At 46.0% G+C, this 23,984-nt stretch overlaps 1 pseudogene across 1 annotated transcript in view; it reads right to left on the bottom strand.

Moving 5' to 3' along the window:
* Positions 1-23,984, bottom strand: part of LOC146870136 (complement component receptor 1-like protein) — a 796,036-nt pseudogene that overhangs the window by 361,469 nt on the left and 410,583 nt on the right. Inside the window, exon 6 of the transcript XR_014978076.1 lies at positions 9,530-9,709. The product of XR_014978076.1 is annotated as a complement component receptor 1-like protein (transcript). The remainder of the gene's footprint in view (positions 1-9,529; positions 9,710-23,984) is intronic.

The raw sequence follows: 23,984 nt of genomic DNA, 5'->3' as shown, positions 1-23,984 counted from the left end.
AGTTACATATTTGGGGAAGTTTTATCATTTTGAAGTGGGTGGATACAATGTAGCGGTTGAGTATCTTTAGGTGTAGCAGTGAGTGCAAGCTTTTGCCAATTTGGGATTTTCAAAAATATAGAGTGTACACCCTTTCTTCCTGCCTGGTGTGTGTTAGCAATGTCTCTGTTGCGTCTTTGAGAAGTAACACATTCACCTCTTCCAGCAAGAGTGCAAGATCTTAGTGTTGTGCTTGTGGGAGCGATGTGGGTGATCTGGAGTAGTAATATGAAAATTCCAAGCACTAACTGTGGGAAATGTTATTTAGTGCCCAATGGATATACTCTTTTATTCAGTAAGATAAAACCCCAGTTTTCCCCCAACAAGTGTTACATAACCTGGGGGGAATGCAAAGGAGGTCACTGTTTGTTGGCAGAAGCACCATGACTGTGCCACATTCCTTTTTGCCACCCCGGCCCCCACCTCCAGCCACAATGTCGAGTATTTGGGCCAGCTACACTCTCCGTGTACATTCAGAAGCCACTTGGCATATGTCGGGACCTTCAATGTCATAACTCTGGACATCACTCTCGTCACTCCCTCCCAGTAGGTCTGGATAACCGGACATCAATGCAGATTGTCCTATGTCATATGTCTGGTTGTGGTGTCTGAAGACATTGCTTTCTTCCTGTTGTTGCTCATGTGTGGAGGTCAAATCCCTACTGGGTTTTGAGGTCCTTGTCAACTTCAAAGCCAATTCAGCATGTAGATTGGTTGGACCATCTCCGCGTCAAGCCTCCTCCAGAATCGAGGAATGTTTCCAGTGCTGAGCAGTATTGATTGACCAAAGAAGGTGGTACAGAATATCAAGCTTTCTTTCACGGAGGTTACCCGACAAGACATTTCATCTTCTCATGGCCATTCTTTTTCATGGAGCTGAGAGTCCTTTGAAGGCCAATGCCCTTGGAGTAGGTCCCCTGTTTGTGTGTAAAGGGTCCTTTTTTGGCTGGGGGGGTTTGACCCCCACCACAGAGCTCAAAATCAGAGGTATGATCTTAATCCTGGATACAGGTTTTCTGGGGCCACCAGAGAACCTTTGTCTCTATGTCTGCATCTTCTGGAAATTTTAGGATGCTATCTTGTTAGGCCTCCCAAATCGTCATTGACCTTGAATCCTTTGACATCTTTTTCAAACATGCCAGAATGGCGGGCGTGGCTAAGCTGCGAAGTGCGATGGTCGCAGCCTAGCGGAGCTCTGCAGCCTCTTCTCCTCCCACGTCTATCCGCTAAACCCATCCGGGACCTAATCCCATAAATTCCGCAGGGGAACATATCCGTTACCTATATGCGGACGAACAAACCTCGATGATTCACCAGAGACTGCAATCTGGCCTGAGCGTGGCGTGGCCTGGTCGTGACGGAGAGACCGGGGCCTTAAGTGGCGGCCAGTGTGGAGAGAGCGGCCCGTTCCACGAATACCCCCGGCTGGGGGTCTGGGGTCGGGGGGTGCCAGAGGTGAGGCTCTTGCTGCGCCCGGGGCCTGGAGAAAGTCCTGATGTCGGGGCATTCATTTCCGAGGTGACCGGTACGGGACCGGAGTGCTCCTGGGCCTTCATTGTGGAGCATAGCCAAAGCCGGCATTTGCCGATAGGAGTCTGTTCGGGGCAGTCCCCCCGCCTCCCTCCCGCCGGCCCCCTCCGGTGACAGTGACGTCGTGACTGCAGGGCCCCCCGGGAGCAGGTGAACGGCACGTTGCAGGGCCGATTTTGGGGGCAGGAGTGCCCAGTCTTGGTGTCACATTCTGGACTGGGGTGGCACTGCGCCTCTACTGCCCCGGACCTGTGGGACAGAGACTTGCCAGCGCATTTCTAACAGGCCCCCACCCATATATACGGGGCACACGAAGGCCTAAGTGATCAAGTTGTGAGGGCCTCTCCTAGGGACTGAGACACTTGCGGCGCCCTCTGGTGCTGACAGACCACCATTGCAGTTCTACCAGTTTGATTGAAGTAGTGCCTTCAGTTAGGATATTGTGACGCCCCCACGGAGTAGTAACTTGTCGACAGCATCCATAGAAACCCTGGCGCAACCTGCCACGCAGTAGAGGGGACAAGTGCTGAGCTCAAACTTGGGTCCCCCCTCTGGAAGGGCCACATGCGGTGCATGATCGCCTGAAAGAAGCAGCTGCCCTTTTGGGAGTGTGGATTGTCGTCACTGGGAGTGCGGAGATCGCCCTAGCCGGTCGCTAATTTGTTGGCCGGTCCCTCTTGATCATAAGGGGAGTGGGGTGAAGCATCGGAGTGACCAGCTGTCTCGAGGAGCAAGAATCCCCCTGCTACCACACTCGGAGTAATCTGGGGCTACCATGTCGACATCAAGGGGCAGTAAACCAGTGCAACAAAGTCGGCTGGATAAATACGCCCTTCCCTAGACTTCTATGCCTGATGCATCCCCTGGTGGTAAGGGAAACATAGCGCAAAGAGAAGCAACGCCGGAACCCACGCTGAAGGATGTTCTGGCAGCAATCGCAGACATCAAAACCTCACTAGAACACAAGATGGACGCCATCACGGTTGAGGTCAATCTTCTCCGGCCAGATATGAACAAAAACAACGAATGGGTGAAACAGGTGGAGCTGAAAACGGCGAGCCTCGTGGAAGATACCTCGGAGCTGCAACGGGAAGTCAGAGACCTGCAATCCTTTCAGAAATTCGCAGAATCCAAGCTCAATGACTATGAAGAACGTCTCCGCCGCAATAACGTGCGCATCCTTGGGGTCCCTGAAAAATCAGAGGGGCAGTCTGCAGATCTATTCGTGGAAGACCGTATCCTGAAACACTTGCAACCCAAAGGGCTTGGGAAATTTTTCGGGATCGAAAGAGCTCACAGGGTTCCCTGGGGCCGGCCTAGACCCGGGGCGCCCCCTCGTTCGATCCTAGCCAGGGTACTCAACTTCCGCGACCGAGATGTCATACTCCAACACGCCAGAGCGGGACCGCCTCTGGAATACGAAAACGCTGACATTACATTTTTCTCAGACTTTCTGGGAATAAAAAAGGGATTAAGAGACAAAGGATACAAGTACGCCATGCTGTTCCCGGCCAGGCTTCGCGTTGAGGCTGATGGTAGAGCCTGGTTTTTTTAAGGCCCTGAAGCGGCAGCGGAGTGGCTGGAGACTCGTTGACCTGGTGAAACATTGGGGGAGGTGGTAAGCCTGGTGGTGGAGGGGGGGGGGGGGTTGTTGGGGATCCAGAAATGGGCCTCCGCGTTGCCTTAAATGTGCCAGGACTGGGAACTCGAAAGGGCCATGTCAGTGAGTAACTTTGAATGTTTCAGGCCCCCATGGTGCATTATATTGTGTGGTGACTTGATTTTCTCAGCATGAGACTATATGATTGGGATTTATCGTAGAGGGAAGGAGGGGAGGACACCACGTACCTTGCGTTTCTACTTTTAGTCATCTGACGGGGCGACAGGCACTCTGCAAGTTCTAATCATGGGCAGTTCAAAGCCTGGAGTGTAGGGGAGCAGGAAGGGGGGCAGTTGGGAGGGAATTTTCATGTTGTTTGATTATGTTTTTCTTGAATGTATGGTTCAATCGACTACACAAGGCACTGACATAGAGCGGGAATGTGGAACACACACAATCTCAGATGGGTACTCAGTGGGATGTTGGGGTTAGAGTCCTTAGCTGGAACATCAATGGACTGGGGGATAAGATAAAGCGTAATATGGTACATCAGTATTTCAAAAGGCAAGCCCCAGATATTATCCTGTTGCAAGAAACTCACTTAATCGGCAACACATGCCAATCAATGAATCGAGGAGGTTATAAACTGGTGGCCCACACGTGCTTTACAACTGGCTCCAGGGGGGTAGGAATATTGATCAGGAAATCGTTTCCTTTAACAGCACAATCTACATGGTCCGATAACAGGAGTAGATATGTGGGAATATCGGGGCAATGGGAGGGTCGAACTATCATGTGCATTTCAGTATATGTCCCTCCTGGCCTTCAGGGTGAGACATGCAAAGATGTGGGTGCAGTGCTGCGGACACTCCCGCCGGGCCTTCTAATAGTTGGGGGAGACTTTAATGCAGTGGTATCTGGTCAGCTCGACCGTCACCCCCCACAAGATCTTAGACCCGTGCAGCGGTGGCTTTCTAACTTCCTGGAGGCGGTGGGACTGGTAGATGGGTGGAGGACGCACAACCCAGACAGAACCCAGTACACTTTCCGGTCCGGCGCCCACCAGAGTCTGTCCCGGATAGACTATATCCTGGTCCCGGCGACACAGGCTTGTGATATCTGTGAAATTCGCCACCTGGGTAGGGGCATCTCGGACCACTCTCCTGTCTGAATGCGACTAGTTCTGGGTCAGGCTAGTGTAGGGAGAATTGCCCCCATTAATCCGTGGTACCTACATGACCCCGACACTTAAAAGAAATTAATCCGGACCACAGATCACTATTTTCTAGAAAATGAGGGATCAGTTACCTCTGCCCAGACGTTATGGGAAGCATACAAATCAGTGATCCAGGGGGAGGCCCTATCTCTTATCATGGGGAAGAAAAAAGAAAAGCAAAAAGAGTTAGACATGGTGGAAGATGCAGGGCTTAAACTGGAGAAGGAGCTAGAGGATATAGTAACCCGTGACAAATTGCACATACTAAGCCTAAAACAAGATGAATTTAGGAGCATAGTGACAGATAGAGCCAAGGCACAGGGGAGGGAGCTGCAAAGTAGACTATACGAACACGGAGACAAGGCAGGAAAATTGATTGCATGGCTAGACAGGAAGGAATGGGCATCGCGTCTGGTACCCAAGCTGATCGGCGAGGGTGAGGAACTTATTACAGACCCACAACGCATAGCATACCGGTTCGCTGATTATCAGGGAATTTACAGAACAGAGGGGCACTATACAGAGCGAGACAGCGTCGCCCTACTTCGCGACATCTTGCTTCCCTCCCTGGCTGAGGAGCATCGTGAATATCTGGAGTCCGCCTTCTCCATTGATGAGGCTGCTCAAGCTGTGCGCGCGATTAAGTCCGGTAAGGCTTCAGGCCCTAATGGTATCCCGATCGAGCTGTACAAGTTGAGACCGGACAAGATAGCTCCCTACTTGCACTCCATGTTTATGGATAGCAGAGACAAGGGGGCACTTCCCGTAGATCAGAGGACTGCTAATGTGGTGGTTATTCATAAAGAGGCAAATCAAAAACCCTACATCGAGGACCTTTGAGCTGAGCCGTGGGACGCATCAGGGTGTTTCCTTTGTTGCCGCTCCTCTTTGCCTTGGCACTGGAACCGTTTGCGGCATGGATCCGCAAAGATCCGATGATCCATGGTATGCAGTGGGCCCCGGACTGGGAAGACAGAATGTCGTAATATGCAGACGATGTGCTGTTGTATTTGACCTCCCCGAGGGCCTCCTTGATATGCGTACTTGATATTCTCGCCATATTCGGCAGATATTCCGGGTTCACCATAAACTGGTCCCAATCTCTGATCAATGTCCTGCATGACGAGCCGCCAAGACTCCCAACAGGTTGCTTGATACAAATTGCGGCGGACGGTTTCCGATACCTTGGTATCTTTGTAACCTTAAACACCATACTCCGATACACTCGTCATCTCCTGCCACCAATTCAGAGATTGAGGAGCGAGGTAAGTCACTGGAGGTCCTTGCCCCTCTCCCTACTTGGTAAGGCCGTCTTATTTAAAATGACGGCTTTGCCCCGTTTTCTCTATGCTCTCCAAAACTCTATGGACCCAGTCCCCAAATCCTATTTTAAGGAAATAGAAACTCTGCAACAAACTCTTTTATGGGACGGGAAGCTCCGGATCGCATTGGGAAAACTCACCCTCAACTGGTATGATGGCGGCATCAGTCTTTCTGATATTAGAAAATATTATTGGGCAGCTCATCTGGCTGCGATAAACCAGGGAATGTATGGTCGCCCTGACGACCCAGGATACGCCATGGACAAGTGGCTCCTCCCAGTTGGGGACTACAATAGAGCACTTTACTCCAGACCCCGTAGATAGCCCCTTACTTGGGTCCGACGCGCATTCAGTGCACGTTTGGCATGAAGTGAACAAGCATTTGGGATGGGACCGCAGGTTCACACTGGTAACTTCCCTCTGGAATTCCGAGCAGCTGGGGAACCTCTGGCACACTAAAGGGATTGAATTGAATTAAAATGTATATAGTGCAGACTGCCACCCTACGGGTATCTTGGCGCTTCGACTGGAAAAGTACCCACTATAGCAATAGAACCAGTTGTCAGTGTAGGGATCTATCACTCGCCCCTTGGAAATAACCAGGTTTTCAGACTCTTCCTGAAACAGGTTAGAGAGCTAACCTGCCTAAGGTTCTGGGGCAGCTCATTCCATAGGTGCGCAGCAGCCACACCTAAAGCTCTACCCCCCATCCTGGATTTCTTAAATCTGGTGGTTGTGATCAGATTCGTGCTCGAGGAGCGAAGATGCCTCCTGGGAATATACCAGATGAACATCTCCTGCAGGGGGATCGGACCCAGGTCATGTACTGCTTGTGTACAATACAGAGAGATTTAAAGCAAATTCTCTCCTTAATGGGCAGCCAGTGTAGGTCTCTCAAAGCCAATGTCGTGGAAGACCTACGCTGTCTATTTAGTACCAGCTTAGGTGCCGTAGACTGGACTCTCTGCAAACCCTGCAAAATATATTGCGTTGCTCCCAAATACAGGGAATTGCAGTAGTCCAGTCTGCTCAGGATTATGCTCCTTACTACAAGCAAACGAGTGTCTTCTGGTAGTAGCGGAAGAACCTTCCGTAGCATACGTAGTAAAGAGAAACAGACACTAGCAGTTTTATTGGCCTGTGATTCCATTTGGAGATTATCGTCCACCATGACCCCCAAATTACGCACCGTTTTAACAGGAGTCAGGGCTTCATCCTCAGGGGTGAGCCTAAACTCCACCGGTAGATGTCGAGATATTCTAGTAGCAGGACAGTACACCACCTCTGTTTTCCCCCCATTAAACTGTAGGGAATTTTTCCTGAGCCAACCAGCGGTTTGGTGCATGCACTCCTGGAAGGTATCCATAGATATTGCTTGTTTGCCCTCCAGGGAAAACACCAGTTGGATATCATCTGCATAGTTGACCAGGTCAATTTCATAAGATTTAATAATGGGGAATAGAGGGCGTAAATAGATGTTGAAAAGAACAGGGCTGATCGCCGAGCCCTGTGGCACCCCATGGTGTACTCGGGACTTATCGGAGGTGAACGGTATCAAAGATACGGCCTGTTGTCTTCCCGACAAATAAGATTGTAACCACTGCAAGGCCAGTCCTTTAACTCCTATGCCTTTCAATCTCTCCACTAATACTGCATGGCTCACAGTGTCAAATGCGGCTGACATGTCCAATAGTACTAGGACAGAGGAATTCCCATTGTCAGCATGCATTCTTAGATTGTCCATTATGGTTGCCAAAGCAGTCTCAGTGCTGTGTCCTGGGCGAAAGCCAAATTGGTCCCTATCCAGCAGGGAGTTGTCCTCAAGGTAGCCTGATAGAATTTTGCTAACTGCCTTTTCTAAAATTTTGATTGGATATGGCAGAAGAGAGATTGGTCTAAAATTTGCTTGAATGGTAGGGTCCAAGGATGTTTTTTTGAGCAAGGGAGTCACCACTGCCTGCTTCCATGCCTCTGGTACCTCTCCTTCCTCCAGAGACTGGCAACAGATCTGCCGTAGCCAAGGGAGGGTTTCTTGCCCAAATATTTATATTGGTATTTCCCAGATAAAGGATCTCTGGGTAGGGGGCACTATCCTCTCATTTGCTGCTCTCCAACAACAATATGAACTGGCTGGTACTGAGCACTATAGATACCTGCAGGTCCGACACGCGCTCCAGACTCACTTGGCTGGTAGATCCGCCCCCCTCCCCGAAGCATCTCCTCTCGAGGATAGGATACTGGACGGTCATCTTACCGAGATCTCATTGATCTACAAAAAATTGATAAACAATATGGAAGACCCTCTCTACTCCCTTAAGGACAAATGGATTAAAGATGGAATTGAACTGGATGACGAAGACTGGCAAACCGCAGTCTCCTCCCCGAAGAAAGTGGCAGTCCAAGCTAGGCTGAGGTTGGTGCAGCTAAAATTCTGCACAGAATATATATCACTGGACCAGACCTAGTACAGATGGGTAGAATGGAAAATGGAGAGTGCAGACGCGGATGTGGGGGGGGGGGGGTATTTATATTTATCCATATAATATGGGAGTGTGTGAGTATACAATCGTATTGGCAACTAGTGCATCGCACTCTCCGCGACGTATTCGCAGTTGACCTGCAACCCGAAGCCCGAAGCCCGCAGATGTATCCTAAACATTTGGGAGCCGACGGACTTCACCTCTTACACCAAGCAATGGGCGATCCTGGCACTAATGGTAGCCAAGTGAAATATAGCGCAAAGCTGGGGAGCCCGCAAACCGCCAACACTAGTTAAATGGAAGGAAGAGCTTGACTGGTGCATGTTTAGGGAAAAGTCAGTATATGTGGTCAGAGGGTGTCAGAATGATGATGAGACTCTAGAAACACCCTAACTGTCTTGATTTGTATATCTGTTTTTTGACTTACTGTAACCCATATCATTGGAATATTTACAACCACTCGCTCTTGTCGTACAAAGATATGTAATGTCGATTTGTTTACAATAAAAATAAATATATATATTTTTTTAAACATGCCAGAATGGGACTCCACAAAGCATTAGAGCTGCAAAACAGCACACAGTACCCATCTTTTGTCTCTTATGTGCTGAATTGTCTTTTTGCAATGAAAACCACTGAACTACAAACAGGTGGTTTCACTGTGGCCCTTAGGTAGTCAGAGGTTACAAACCCAATGGTGGAAACTTTCTATTATAAAAGTGTCAAAATTAAGACAGAGTTATTTTTCATAACCTTCCCCCCAACATATCATATAACCTTACCCCAAGCTCTTCATCGCAATCTCAAATCAGTGCTGGATGGTCTGCTAGATGCCACAGTGGAAGTCTTCCATTCTCAATCATGTGGTCTCAGTACATTCTAGTGGAGCATTACTATAACAGAGCACTCAAAAACATCTGACCCCAATGGCCCAAAAATACAATCTGAGGTGGGATTTGTGTCCTGATGCATTGTGGATTTCAAGGGAGGTAGGCACCTTGAAAACACTTCTTTGAGGAGAAACAGCTAGTATCATTCTGCACCCAACACTAGATGGAAGACACTTGATAGAACACAGCAGGACATGCTGAAAACACACAGAATGGTAAGGCACAAGCGTGAAGAAAAAAATATGAAAATGTGTCAATGTTCAAATGTCAAATGGAATTTGAAGGAGGGGTCTACAGTACAGAGGAGATGCCCAGACACAACAGACAAAGCTAATTCTTAGCATTTTTAAAACTTTAAAATAAGATTAAGAAATGCTACTCTCACAGTAGAACACACTATGTCAAACATACATAAACAAGGAAACCCATATCTATGCTTTAGCAATGCTTACCTGTGCATGTTGGTACTGGTGGATTCCATTCATTATCAGCACCACAGTGAATAACACTGCTGCCGTTCATGACAAACCCATCTCTACATTTGAATGTAATAGAGTCTGTGTAGGTATGAGATGTACCAAAGCCAGAAGTCCTGATTGCATCGGGAATATCCGGGTTAGTACAGCCGACTGCTGCAAATTGAAGGAAGAGAATCAATAGTTAGATTTAAATGTTTCCCACTCGGCACATATGGGTTGCAAGTAGAAAGAAACATAGTCCAATAGATGGTGGTTGACTTGTGTGTGATACTCCTCAAATCTAGTTTTTAAAGAATCTCTTTTCCTTTGGCAAGAAGATCCTGAAGAAAAAAAGAACAAGGTACTTACCTTCAGTAATGCTCTTTCTGGTGGATACTCTAGCTAACTGAGGTCATTACCTTAGAGTACTTTACAGTGCCAGACTCAATCCAGAAACGTTCTTCAGTAATGCTCCTGCACACCACTGGGTGGCACCATGCAGCTTTGTGTTGGCTCCCTACCTCACAGGAAGAGAGGGAGCAGAGCCGCAAAGATGCCTAACTCCTGTGTGCTGAAGTCAGTTTCTTATTTTCCTTTTCCACATCCTCAGATGTGGAGAGCAAACATTTGTTGGTACAAGTGTCCTGATCTCTAACTTGGTAAGTTTTTAGATAATAAAAAGAGGCTACTCTGCATATGTGAAAGGCCTTCAAGCATGTTCCATACTTTTCAGTAATACAGAGAAATGGCTCTAAAGCCCCACCTTGACAATTTGTCTGCTGGAATAACAAAAAAGCATTCTGTCACTGGAATGCTTGCTCCTCTTTGTAATGCAGTGGTGGAATCCTTTTTCAAGAAGGAAGGTATTGTTCTATGGTTTTGGTGCCAAAGCTTGAAGCCTTGGTCTGAATCCTTTTACTCATGCAGAAATATTTCTTTTGCAGTGCCTGGATCAAATTATTTTAGCCTTATATGGTGGTGTCGGTAACAATTGAAATATGATGTAAGCTGGGCACTGTGTAGCTCTGTATATATTAGATTGCAAAATATGAGACAAGGATTGAAGGTGTTCAGGACCATTATCATCAGAGATGGGTTTAGTGAAGGGTACAACCTACTAAGCATTTTAAATTAGAATAATCAAAATGTTGTCACTGCTCAATTCTTGTGAATTAAAGACAATTCAAGCTTATTTGCTGATACAGCTCTGTCCTTTGCCAGAATTGTTCTACATTCATCTGCAATTTCTAAGTGGCGAAACTCACTGTGTTCAGCAGCCTGCCAATAAAATTAAAGATGCTGGTTCCAGGTGTAGTTCTTGTCGTGAAAACGCAGGTTTGGTAGAGGTGGCAATGGTATGTGTGCAAAGAATAAGCTCTGTAAACCAGTAATGTTTGTGCCACCATGGGGCGATTAGTATTATCCGATACGGCTCCATCTTTATCTTGTATATGTCTTTGGAATAGGGAAAGAGTGGGGAAAAGCATATGCAAAGGTCCCTGATCAAGTATTCCCCCACAATACCGGTATGCTATGCTTGCTGGCATAATAGCAGCATTTTTTGTTTTGACTGCAAACAGTTCTAAATTCAATTCGCTTAGGCGTAGGAAGATCTTGTTTAAATAGGCTTGATGAAGTTGCCACTCAAGGCATTCCTTGCATGTTCTGCTTAAATTGTCTACCTATAAATTGTCTTTTCTGCAAACACGCTCGACTGTTAACTAATTGTGGTACACGATAGCCCAATCCCATAATGTTTTAGACAAAATGCCTCCCTGTTTGTTGCTATAGTACATTGAAGTGTTTTGACCTAGTAGGTCATTCGAAAACTTCCTTTTATTCTTGGAAGGATGGAATGCAAACCCAGAGCAATGACTCTCCTTTCCAGCGGAATGATATGAAGGTGAGCTCCGTCCACATATCATAGACCGCTCACTGTCAAATCCTGTAGATGCATTCCCCCCCCCACCTAGGCAGGCATCCGTTGTCATCATGAAGCCAGATTTTTCTCAAAGGAAGGTGATTTCTACTGCTGAACTTTCATGCAGGGTAAGCAGTGTAAGGAGATGAGTTCATTGAAGAAGCCTTGGCTTTGAAACCACTGCTGGTCTAACTCCTTTTGGAATGGTTGCCTATGAAGGCGGTAATTTGGAATAAATGAATGCAGAGTGACATTCTTAAAAGAGACATTTACATTCTCACGCTGATCGTCTGATTTGTACTTGTTGAATGTAAGGCCTAATTGTTGAAAGAGTTGTATAGTGGCATTCACAGAGTTCCTTGTTACCATGAGACATAAGCCCGTTGTCGAGGTAGGGAAACACATTATGTTCATATTTTGGACGGAAACCATGCACAATGGAAACCTTATGGGGGCTGATTTGTGTCTGGATTAAATAACTTTGAATTGATATTGATGTCCAACCAATTCAAATCTGAGATATTTTCTGGTTGAGATAGATAGTGATATGAAAGTATGCACCCTGTAGGTCTTGGGTCTTAGGACAAAGTCTCGTTTCTGGGAAATTTCTTGCACTGTCACCATGTGAAATGCCTGCTTCTTGAGAAATGTGTTCAACTGACGAAGATCCAAAATCATGTCTCCTGATTTGTTCCTTATCAGAATAAAGCAAGAAAAGAAGCTTATAATTAAGTGTGATTCGAGGACCAGTTCTATAGCTCCTTTCTATATCAATATGGAGATCCCTGCTTGCAACAGCCATAGAAGTTGATGTGTCTCTTTGGAAGGTAATGTTGGAGGATGTTTTTGTATGCCTTACAATGTAGATCTAAGACAACAATCCATGGTTATAATTTGCCACAGGCTGTATTAAAAGGTCTTTTCGCCTACAGGTGTCTTCCAAAATGGTGTGCCTGCTGAAAGAAACCGGTCACTGTCATCTGGAAGCTTCCTGATTTTTGCCTTGATTGGTGGCTCTTCGGTGGTGGTGGTCTGTATTGCGGGACATATTGTTGACGACAGGTTATTTGATGAGGTTGGTATGTGTACTCACATCTATAAGGGCACTGCCGGTTCTGGCTCCTCCTTCTAGCCCCTCAAAAGGTGAAAAGATTGATGGTTTAGAAACAAACCTAGCAATCATGCCATGTATGTCTCTGTGTTTAAAGGCTACAGCGCATCATCAACATGTTTGCCAAATAAATAATCTCAGTCGTATAGCAGGTCCAATATTCAAATTTTTACCTCAGATTGAAAAGATGCTGCTTTTAACCACCCTTGCCTATGTTATACTGCTGCACCAGCCAATTGTAAAAAACATAGTGGTTACAATATCCATGGCAATATATATGATGGCAGATGAGTCTTTTTTGTACTTGGGTGTTATGTTTAATAGTGTGGGTACTTGGTCCAATATGATCACAAATAGAGGCTATGCATTAGAAAAGAGCATTATGGCTATATTTTCGTTTATAAAAAAATTAGGTACGAAACCGATAGAACCAATAAAAAAGATTTATGCTGCAAAAGCAGTAGCATCAGCTACCTACGGGGCAGGAATTTGGGGAGCGTCAAAGGTCGACGTGCTTCAAAGGTTAGAAGACGTTTTTTATAAGAAAGTTTTATCCCTCCCTAACAGTTGTTCAAATTTTAACATGCATCAATAACTGAACATTTCACATATTTCCGATTTGATATCCCTAGCACCTGTATTACTCTGGTACTTGTTCTGGGGAAGGTAGGCGGTTGGCCTAACTCAAGATATTAGGGATTGTCTGACCCTCGAACATGCCCCAAACATATCATGGCTGCAAAACGTTAAAGAGACCCTGTCAGTATTGAACCATTCTTCACTGTACATATACAGTTGCACTTTGCGCCGTGTTCGCTGTCACACACATTGCCACTTGCGTCGCCACTTGTTTTGCCACTTGCACTTTATAGCACCAAGTTCAATGTCGGGTTGTTTTTCTGAATTACCTTGCTCACAGTGCTGATACAACTGTCCCTGACTACATGTAAATATATGATGCCTTGTGCACTTCTGTAAATTCAATGACTAAGAGTTCTCCTTTCTCCGGTTTGCAATGGTCTTTGACATGCTCTGTCTAAACCGCCTTTCTTAAATTACACCATTTGTGATATTGTTGTTCATTATCTCATTCTACCCATATCACATCGTGGTCTATGGGTCATACTCCTGTTGTTCGTGACAAGTACATGGACTCCAGCTCGGAGTCTTTCGGCGCAGAGAAAATAGGCCCCAGTGGGTCAACTGACGTCGCGTCAGAGTCAACAGACGTCATTAGTGGCGGTCCCGAAGGATTGTGCACTGACGCCTCTGTGTCCGAGACTGGAACTGCCATAGAGGGCAAACCCATAGGAGATGGCACAGTTATTGCACCTATGACCTCTTTGGGTTCCACAGGCGCTCCAGGTGGAGATGTGTGCCCAAAGACAATATGGAGAGCCTTGTAGTACTCCTGCACCTGGCTCCAGGTCGCCCCGGCTCCAGGAAATGGTTGGAGGCGCAGGAGCAATGCCGAAGCGGAAGTAAAAGAGTCACCAAGCCCGCTAGTCAAAGGAGCCACAGAGGCCAGGTACTTCGATCTATTACGACAATGCTTACCATGTGAGGTAGCCGGAGATGGGGATCGATGTTGTTGACCACAGGGAGAAGAACAGCGCTCAAGGGAACGATCCTTGGATTGGGAGGATTACCAACACCTTCGAAGAGCTGGAGGTCAGCGAAAACCATGCCATCAGATGTTTCATGCACCTCTCCCGCAAGCCCTTCGGCTTCAACCCTTGGCAGGTGTCACACTTGGCGTTGTGGTGCTTGCCCAAGCACCCCGTACAGATAGAGTGTGGGTCCATACTCAACATTTGGCGAGCACAGGACCAACAGGACTTAAATCCAGAGGGCATAGGAAATTTAGCACACTGTTTCAGACGAGAAAAGCTCATCACAGTAGGCTGAAAACGGCTTTCAACCACAGATTCCTCACCTTTAGAACAGATACCAAATCAGTACCTCCCAGGTGGTGGATCTGTGGGGTGGCTCAGACCAAAAAGTCCTGCAAGATTGAATGGCCAAAATGCCCTTCCTGTTGAACCTGCTTATCAAGCCAGTAGAGCTTCGTACAAGTGTGCACTGAAGCCCACGTTGCAGCCTGACAAATAACCGAGACAGGCAATCAGAGTGCCAATGCAGAGTTAGAACCCATGGCGGAATGGCCCTTAGCCCTTCCGGAGACTGCTTCTTGACCAGCACGTAGCAGATCTTAATGTAGAGGACTATCCACCTGGACAACGTCCTTTTCTGCACCGCCTTGATTTTCTTTGTTTCAGAAAAGTCCACAAAGAGCTCCTTGTGTACCTGGTGGCCTTTGGTGCGACTGATGTAAAAACTCAGTGCCCCTTTGAGGTCTGAACAATGGAGCCACTCCTTCAAATGACAGGGTAGAGCAAAGAACATTGGAAGTGTGATGGACTGTGTGACATGAAAGGGAGGCACACCATTCAGTACAAAGGATGCACCAGTTTGTCATGCAAGAAGGTGGTGTTAAGTGGCTAGACTGAAATAGCCTGTAGCTCACTCATGTGACTATCTTGAAATTATCGCGGCAAGAAAGACAATCTTAATAGTAAGGAGGTGTAAAGGGAAGCTGTACATCTCAAAAGGGCAGCACATAAGAAAAGTAAGGACCAAATTAAGATTTATATAACAAAATGGTTAGGAGGGAAAATATGAAATAGGCTTTTAAGAAATCGAACTGCAACAGATGATTTGAACAAGGTCCAGTCAACCCAAAAGGCGGACATATAACAGAGCCCACTGCAAGTGTAAGCAGCGTCAAAGACAAAATAAAAAAACAATACATATCACAGTTTGGCCTGCAATTGGTTTGTACTATGGGTACCACATCAAGCTTCAAACATGTCCCAGCGCCCGGTGTAAACAGACTTTGTCAAAGGATGCTTGGCCAAAGGGATGACATCTACTCCTTCGGAAGGGAGACCGAATGCAGTCAATTGTGGACACTTAATCTCCACGCATAGAGATTGTTTGCAGCAATATCACGTGGTGGTGGTGTTGTCCGTGAGAACCTGAACCAGCCTCCTCTTGATGGACTGCAGGAAGGCTTTCAACACAAAGCGAATGCCCTGCAACTCCAACAGGTTGCTGTGCAGACAGGTCTCCATCAGAGACCAGAGTCCTCTGATATCCACATCTCCCAGATGACCCCCGCAGCCCATCAGTGATGCATCCTTCACCTCCGCCCGCTCTGGGTGGGGTCGTAAGAGTGGTCTGCTGCTGGTCCAATGGGGATAGAGCAGCCACAACTGCAGATTGCTTGCAGCCTCCTTCGAAACTTGGATAGAATCTGACAGGCTACCTTGGTGCTGTACCCACTGGCGCTTCAGATCTCACTGCAGAGCCTGCGTATGCCATCAGGCATGGTCGACAAGCAGGATGCAGGGGGCTAGTAGGCAAAGAAGCCTCAGTGCGAAAACTTCACTGAAACCTAGGATCAAGGTTGAAAGATTGGGATCACAGCCTGAATATCTTGGAATCGCTGATCTGGGGAATGGCACTGTAATGCACTGTATACAGAATGGCTCTGATGAAAGGAAGCCTCGGTGAAGGAGTCAGGTGCGACTACAGCACATAGACAGTAAACCCTAATGGTATCAGGAGGTTTACTGTCATCTGTCGATGGTCCACGACTGACTGTGGCAAGCAAGCACATCTTCAACAGCCAGTCAACTGAGGTAGGGGGAAAACTCAGATACCCAGCCTCCGAAGGTATGCTGTGACCACCGAATTACACTAACGGAAGGTTTAAAGTCCAGTAATAGAGGACAAAAGGCCGCGAGATGCTGCAAAAGACTGTGTAAAATTTCTTCAAATAGTTAATACATCACTGAGCTGGAAGATTAAGAGTCCATCAGCCCACCCTGGTTGGCGGAGCTTCGTCATTTGAGACTCTTAGGGATCAATGTCTAGGCCCACTGATTCGAGCCAGCCGGCCCCTGCTGTGCCCTAGTTAAAGATCCCAGGATCGACAAATCTCCTGCCACAGTGTGCAGTATAACTATTGAAGACTCAAAAAAACAACAAATGCAGTGCTCTAACGTGAAAAGTGTTTAAAAATGATTACGTGGTCAAAAAATATGTTTATTCAAAATTGACCAGGTGTCATGTCTAAATCCAAAATAGTCATCACAACTCTGACTATTCCCTGTCTTGGTCTTGTGGGGTCAACATGTTTCAGCCATCAGGGTCAACTGACCCGGCTTTCTTCAGGACCTAATTTCGATGATATTAAAGGCTACTGCAGGATTTATTCAGTGAAAAATAGTGTAAAAGAAAACTGTGTGAAAACAGTGTAACAAACAGTGTGAAGAAACAATGATTCTCAAAGAGGATTTATGATGTTCATCATAAAAAGTAAGTGTGTGGCAAAAGCCACCCTACCAGACTAGCAAAGCTTTGCTTAGGTACTTTTACTTTATCTTCTTTCCTAAAAGGAATAATGAGAATCAGCCCATTAAAAATATTCCATATACAGACAATGACAGCATTCGCGACCTTCGTCCTATAGTGCCTATTTGTGCACTATACTAATTATAGAAAACCCAAAGCGTGGTTTACAGATCAATAAAGTTTTTTGAAAAAAGAAGAACTTGAATTGCACTCACCCAGCTTTTTGTGGGAGGAAAGCCTCACCTCACCCGGCTGACTGCTCGGTGAAGGAGGCACCGCTCTGTTGAAATGTAAGGATAAAGAAGAACAAGTTGCACAAGGATACTTGTACCCTAGAGGTCCCTACACAACATTCAACATCTAAAACCTATATGCTCTTGACTTTAGAAAACATCCCCATCATACATCACAGACCAGATGTACCAGGCCAATTGTTAACTTATCCCATCTCAATATGCAGTTTGTGATGTTACTAAAAGGAAGACAACCCATTTCATACACTACATGAAATGTCTCCGCCCAATTTAGCCCATCCGCTCACGGGCACAACCAAAAGCCCATTACTTCAAAAATTCACTCAATGATCTTCAAATTAGTTCTCCACATATCCAACTGTCAATCCAAAGGTTGACCAGAGAAACTAGCATTAGCGAAGAGCCACGATGTCCCCCTCCTTACCTGTCCGTCGGTTCCTCGGACTAGACTGCGAGCAGTCTGGGAGGTGACAGCAGGCAGGAAGGGGATCCTAAAATACCCGCTCTAATTGGTCAAATTAAGGGTGGGACGTTCTTACAACAGGTGTGTGTAACTACGTTCCGGGCGCCTATTCTTAGGCACGCATGCGCTGAAGTCGCAACGTAAATCACTGAGCGCTTGCGCAGTCTACATCCCCATTTCAGACCTCGCAAGAACGCGGAGGACAACATCCCTTTTTACGTGCATGCGCAATCCACAATGTCAACGCGCCAAAAGCGTCCCTCAAAGGGCCCAGGGCACACCAAACTATCTGCCCAATTGCCCAATTAGTCACACATGCGCGAAAGTAGAAACATAATCACTAAGAGCATGCGCAGTCACATCCCCATTTCAGAACTCGCGAGGACGTGGAAGACAACTATACTTTCTACGCACATGCGCAGTACCCAGTGTCAACGCGCCAATAACATCCCTCTAAGGGCCCAGGGCACACCAAACAGTATGCCCTATTGGTGCACACCTATGCGTCCGCACCGCGCCCAAACCGAGACTAAACATGAAAACATGTGCCAATGGCACAACATTCTTCACAATCAACACCAATGTGCCCACGCTGTGCAAACATTCCTCAGACTTGCCATGCCTAGGCCATCGTGCAGAGGACGGTCAAACCGAGTGGAATGACAGTTAGCTATCGTCTTATACACTTATTAAAAATGGTTGAAAAAGACGATCTAGGAAAAAAAGGGCGATCTATGAAAAACATGTGTATTCCACTCAGGCCAGCTCAAGTGAGGTGGTAAGAGGCTGCCGCCTTTATCTACATAATAGGTGTAAAAAAGGTCGAGGGGCACCAAAAGGGGGCCATTCGGAAGAGACTCTTGTATTAATATTTTAATATTATCACTTGCTCAATCAATGCTTTCGACTACCAACCTCATGAGTAGAAGCTCGTCTCAGACAAATGAGTCCGTGTTGGTCGGAAGGTGAGAGTAAGAGTAATGTCGGTCAGCCGGCAAGTCATGATACAGGTGCTGATTCATTTCGATAGGGTCTGCTTCTATCTATAAAGGGTCTTTAAGATAAGAAGTATCATTCAAGTTTCCATGATGAAACCAGGATCTCGACCCATGTTGACAGTGTTTATAGGATCTTAAAAGGGTATCGGTGGAGTACATTGAAGCGGGGCACCCATATTTAAATTCAGGTGTAAAACACTCGTGATCTAAGGCCCCCCTTCCGGAGTTACCAGGGATATGTGATATTGTCCGTTGTTGTGAACAAACTATCCTTAGAGACGTGAACTAGCATCAAACAATAGGATATCACTAATGCTAGGTACTCAATAATGTCGTTCCTGAACGACCTCTTATTCCTCAACATGTCAGTGACACCTCTAGGTTCTTGTTTACCAAGGAACAAAGGTGGATTTTCAAATTGAAAACGGACACACATGGTCTGAATGATAACATTCCATGGACCTCCATTTGACTCCACACTTATGGGATTGTGTGTCTCTGATAGCCATGATATGGGTTAGTACTGAATCCACAAGGAACGACATTATTGAGTACCTAGCATTAGTGATATCCTATTGTTTGATGCTAGTTCACGTCTCTAAGGATAGTTTGTTCACAACAACGGACAATATCACATATCCCTGGTAACTCCGGAAGGGGGGCCTTAGATCACGAGTGTTTTACACCTGAATTTAAATATGGGTGGCCCGCTTCAATGTACTCCACCGATACCCTTTTAAGATCCTATAAACACTGTCAACATGGGTCGAGATCCTGGTTTCATCATGGAAACTTGAATGATACTTCTTATCTTAAAGACCCTTTATAGATAGAAGCAGACCCTATCGAAATGAATCAGCACCTGTATCATGACTTGCCGGCTGACCGACATTACTCTTACTCTCACCTTCCGACCAACACGGACTCATTTGTCTGAGACGAGCTTCTACTCATGAGGTTGGTAGTCGAAAGCATTGATTGAGCAAGTGATAATATTAAAATATTAATACAAGAGTCTCTTCCGAATGGCCCCCTTTTGGTGCCCCTCGACCTTTTTTACACCTATTATGTAGATAAAGGCGGCAGCCTCTTACCACCTCACTTGAGCTGGCCTGAGTGGAATACACATGTTTTTCATAGATCGCCCTTTTTTTCCTAGATCGTCTTTTTCAACCATTTTTAATAAGTGTATAAGATGATAGCTAACTGTCATTCCACTCGGTTTGACCGTCCTCTGCACGATGGCCTAGGCATGGCAAGTCTGAGGAATGTTTGCACAGCGTGGGCACATTGGTGTTGATTGTGAAGAATGTTGTGCCATTGGCACATGTTTTCATGTTTAGTCTCGTTTTGGGCGCGGTGCGGACGCATAGGTGTGCGCCAATAGGGCATACTGTTTGGTGTGCCCTGGGCCCTTAGAGGGATGTTATTGGCGCGTTGACACTGGGTACTGCGCATGTGCGTAGAAAGTATAGTTGTCTTCCACGTCCTCGCGAGTTCTGAAATGGGGATGTGACTGCGCATGCTCTTAGTGATTATGTTTCTACTTTCGCGCATGCGTGACTAATTGGGCAATTGGGCAGATAGTTTGGTGTGCCCTGGGCCCTTTGAGGGACGCTTTTGGCGCGTTGACATTGTGGATTGCGCATGCACGTAGAAAGGGATGTTGTCCTCCGCGTTCTTGCGAGGTCTGAAATGGGGATGTAGACTGCGCATGCGCTCAGTGATTTACGTTGCGACTTCAGCGCATGCGTGCCTAAGAATAGGCGCCCGGAACGTAGTTACACACACCTGTTGTAAGAACGTCCCACCCTTAATTTGACCAATTAGAGCGGGTATTTTAGGATCCCCTTCCTGCCTGCTGTCACCTCCCAGACTGCTCGCAGTCTAGTCCGAGGAACCGACGGACAGGTAAGGAGGGGGACATCGTGGCTCTTCGCTAATGCTAGTTTCTCTGGTCAACCTTTGGATTGACAGTTGGATATGTGGAGAACTAATTTGAAGATCATTGAGTGAATTTTTGAAGTAATGGGCTTTTGGTTGTGCCCGTGAGCGGATGGGCTAAATTGGGCGGAGACATTTCATGTAGTGTATGAAATGGGTTGTCTTCCTTTTAGTAACATCAGAAACTGCATATTGAGATGGGATAAGTTAACAATTGGCCTGGTACATCTGGTCTGTGATATATGATGGGGATGTTTTCTAAAGTCAAGAGCATATAGGTTTTAGATGTTGAATGTTGTGTAGGGACCTTTAGGGTACAAGTATCCTTGTGCAACTTGTTCTTCTTTATCCTTACATTTCAACAGAGCGGTGCCTCCTTCACCGAGCAGTCAGCCGGGTGAGGTGAGGCTTTCCTCCCACAAAAAGCTGGGTGAGTGCAATTCAAGTTCTTCTTTTTTCAAAAAACTTTATTGATCTGTAAACCACGCTTTGGGTTTTCTATAATTAGTATAGTGCACAAATAGGCACTATAGGACGAAGGTCGCGAATGCTGTCATTGTCTGTATATGGAATATTTTTAATGGGCTGATTCTCATTATTCCTTTTAGGAAAGAAGATAAAGTAAAAGTACCTAAGCAAAACTTTGCTAGTCTGGTAGGGTGGCTTTTGCCACACACTTACTTTTTATGATGAACATCATAAATCCTCTTTGAGAATCATTGTTTCTTCACACTGTTTGTTACACTGTTTTCACACAGTTTTCTTTTACACTATTTTTCACTGAATAAATCCTGCAGTAGCCTTTAATATCATCGAAATTAGGTCCTGAAGAAAGCCGGGTCAGTTGACCCTGATGGCTGAAACATGTTAACCCCACAAGACCAAGACAGGGAATAGTCAGAGTTGTGATGACTATTTTGGTTTTAGACATGACACCTGGTCAATTTTGAATAAACATATTTTTTGACCACGTAATCATTTTTAAACACTTTTCACGTTAGAGCACTGCATTTGTTGTTTTTTTGAGTCTTCAATAGTTATACTGCACACTGTGGCAGGAGATTTGTCGATCCTGGGATCTTTAACTAGGGCACACAGCAGGGGCCGGCTGGCTCGAATCAGTGGGCCTAGACATTGATCCCTAAGAGTCTCAAATGACGAAGCTCCGCCAACCAGGGTGGGCTGATGGACTCTTAATCTTCCAGCTTAGTGATGTATTAACTATTTGAAGAAATTTTACACAGTCTTTTGCAGCATCTCGCGGCCTTTTGTCCTCTATTACTGGACTTTAAACCTTCCGTTAGTGTAATTCTGTGTCTTTTGGGGATTGAAGGTGGTTTAGTCCTTAAACTAGTTCCCCTGGAACCCCTGTGTATATATTAGTGTTGATGCTGTGACCACCACCATCACCATCTTGAACACCCAAGGGATACTGGTGAAGCTGAAGGGTAAAGACAGCAAAATGAAAATACTAGTGGCCCACCTTGTATGGCAAGCAACAACTGTGGGCCTGCAGGACAGGAACATAGAAATAGGTGTCCTAATGATCCAATGCTACCATACAGTCTCCTGAATCCAGGACGGACAGAACCTGTGACAGCGTGAGCATCTTGCATATGTCCATCTGCAGGAAGAAATGGAGAGATCAGAGAGCTAAAATAGAATGAAGGCCTGCACCCTATTTTGGAATAAAGAAACAGTGGAGTAACATCCAGTTCCAATTTCCAAGGATGAGGCTCCTTTCGCCAAAACATCCTGAACATCCTGTAGTAAAATGCAAAAATGCTCATTTATTTTATTTATCTGATGTGGGAGGCCCCATTAAACTATTTGCAGAACCCACCTGTCTGGCATTATGGCCTGATGTCCCAGAAGAAAATGGCTGATTCTGCCTCCTACAGGGTGGTCATGTGCCTCTAAGGGCAAACTAAAGCAGCTTAATCTCGACTTCGAGGGGGAGCGAGGATTACGAGACTTCCACTGGTGTTCAGCAATGTACAGCTTGGCTTTGCGATCCCACATCTCCTTTGCATGAGTAAGGGCACACTCCTCACACGACTTGGAATCATAGCTGAAGCCCAAACACCAGAGCCGCACCTCATGGGGATCCATCACAGCAATCTGCTTGCAACAGTCCCTACAAGGTTCAAACCATGTAGTTTTAGGAGGGGACATGTTCCCTTGCAAGCTGGAAAATAATTTTGAGAAAAAGCATATCAACTGACAAAAAAGTTAGGAGCTACCTCCAGATTCATGTAGGAAAGCACGAAAGGAAAGAAACGGAACTAACATGATCCCTCCTGGATGGTGTTTATGTGCAGGTCTAGTTGTCACTTTCGGGATGGAACCTTGTTGATGCGGAGCTGCATGACGTAACCTACTGGTGCGCAGAGGCTATGTTGAAAAATCTACCAGATGTAGTCTGCACTTGCAGATTTTTTAAAGGTTAAGAATCTGAGGTTAGGAGTATCCACAAGACATAGTTTGAAAGGGGCAAATAGCAGTCAAATTTGTGAGCGATCAATTTATGAGGTCTAGCAATCACTGGCTGAAGTACGTGATCTATTGGACGACACCAACCTAAATGGACAGAGCTACAAGAGAAAGTGACTTTCTCTTGGTGAGAATGTTGTTGAAGAGTATTAAGATGAAAGGAAGTAAACTGGAATACATGGCTGGAAGGGCAAGCTCAGTGCCTCTTCCTGACAGCTCCTTTGAAGATGTTTAACGAAGTGGAGAAAGACAGTGAGTCTAAGAGATTGAGGAAAGAACACAGTGCTTTGAATGAGAAACGTTTCATCACATGGAAAACCCAGAAGAGTACTGCTGTACTGCAAACAAAAGTGAAATGTATTGTTTTGACAGTAAGAGTGACAAAACATAAACACAAGCAAACCCAGAGGACACCATCTCTGCTGCAGTTGAGAGCTTTAATATTCCAGGATGAGTGAACTCCTGCTGCAAAGAGTGGATCTGTGACTGACAGTGAAAAGAAATGGAGCTGGAATGTCAAATTTCAGGTGGCAGATGTTGATGGACGTGAGAGTGAGGAGGAAGTAGAAGTACGGTGTCTAATCCAGAACAACATGAAGGAGCAGCAGGATGGGCCATTGTAAAATGTACACCTTGTGATTACACTAAGAAAGGATTAAAAGAAGTTAAAATATTTATACAGAAACCATCGGAGTTTGTGTTTACATGGTTGATAGTGTGCCATTAATGCCTGCAGAGCTTTTGAAATTGGGAACAGTTACTAACAATGCCATGTTGGGAGAGCAATAGCAAAGGTATGCTGGTGGGAGGAATGAGTCAGACTTTCATGGGATGGATATGCATTTG

This window comes from Triturus cristatus, chromosome 1_1 (assembly GCF_964204655.1).
Source record: "Triturus cristatus chromosome 1_1, aTriCri1.1, whole genome shotgun sequence".
In the NCBI taxonomy this organism is placed as follows: domain Eukaryota; kingdom Metazoa; phylum Chordata; class Amphibia; order Caudata; family Salamandridae; genus Triturus; species Triturus cristatus.
The sequence above is the reverse complement of the archived record's forward strand: the minus strand, read 5'-3'. Positions and strand labels throughout refer to the sequence as shown.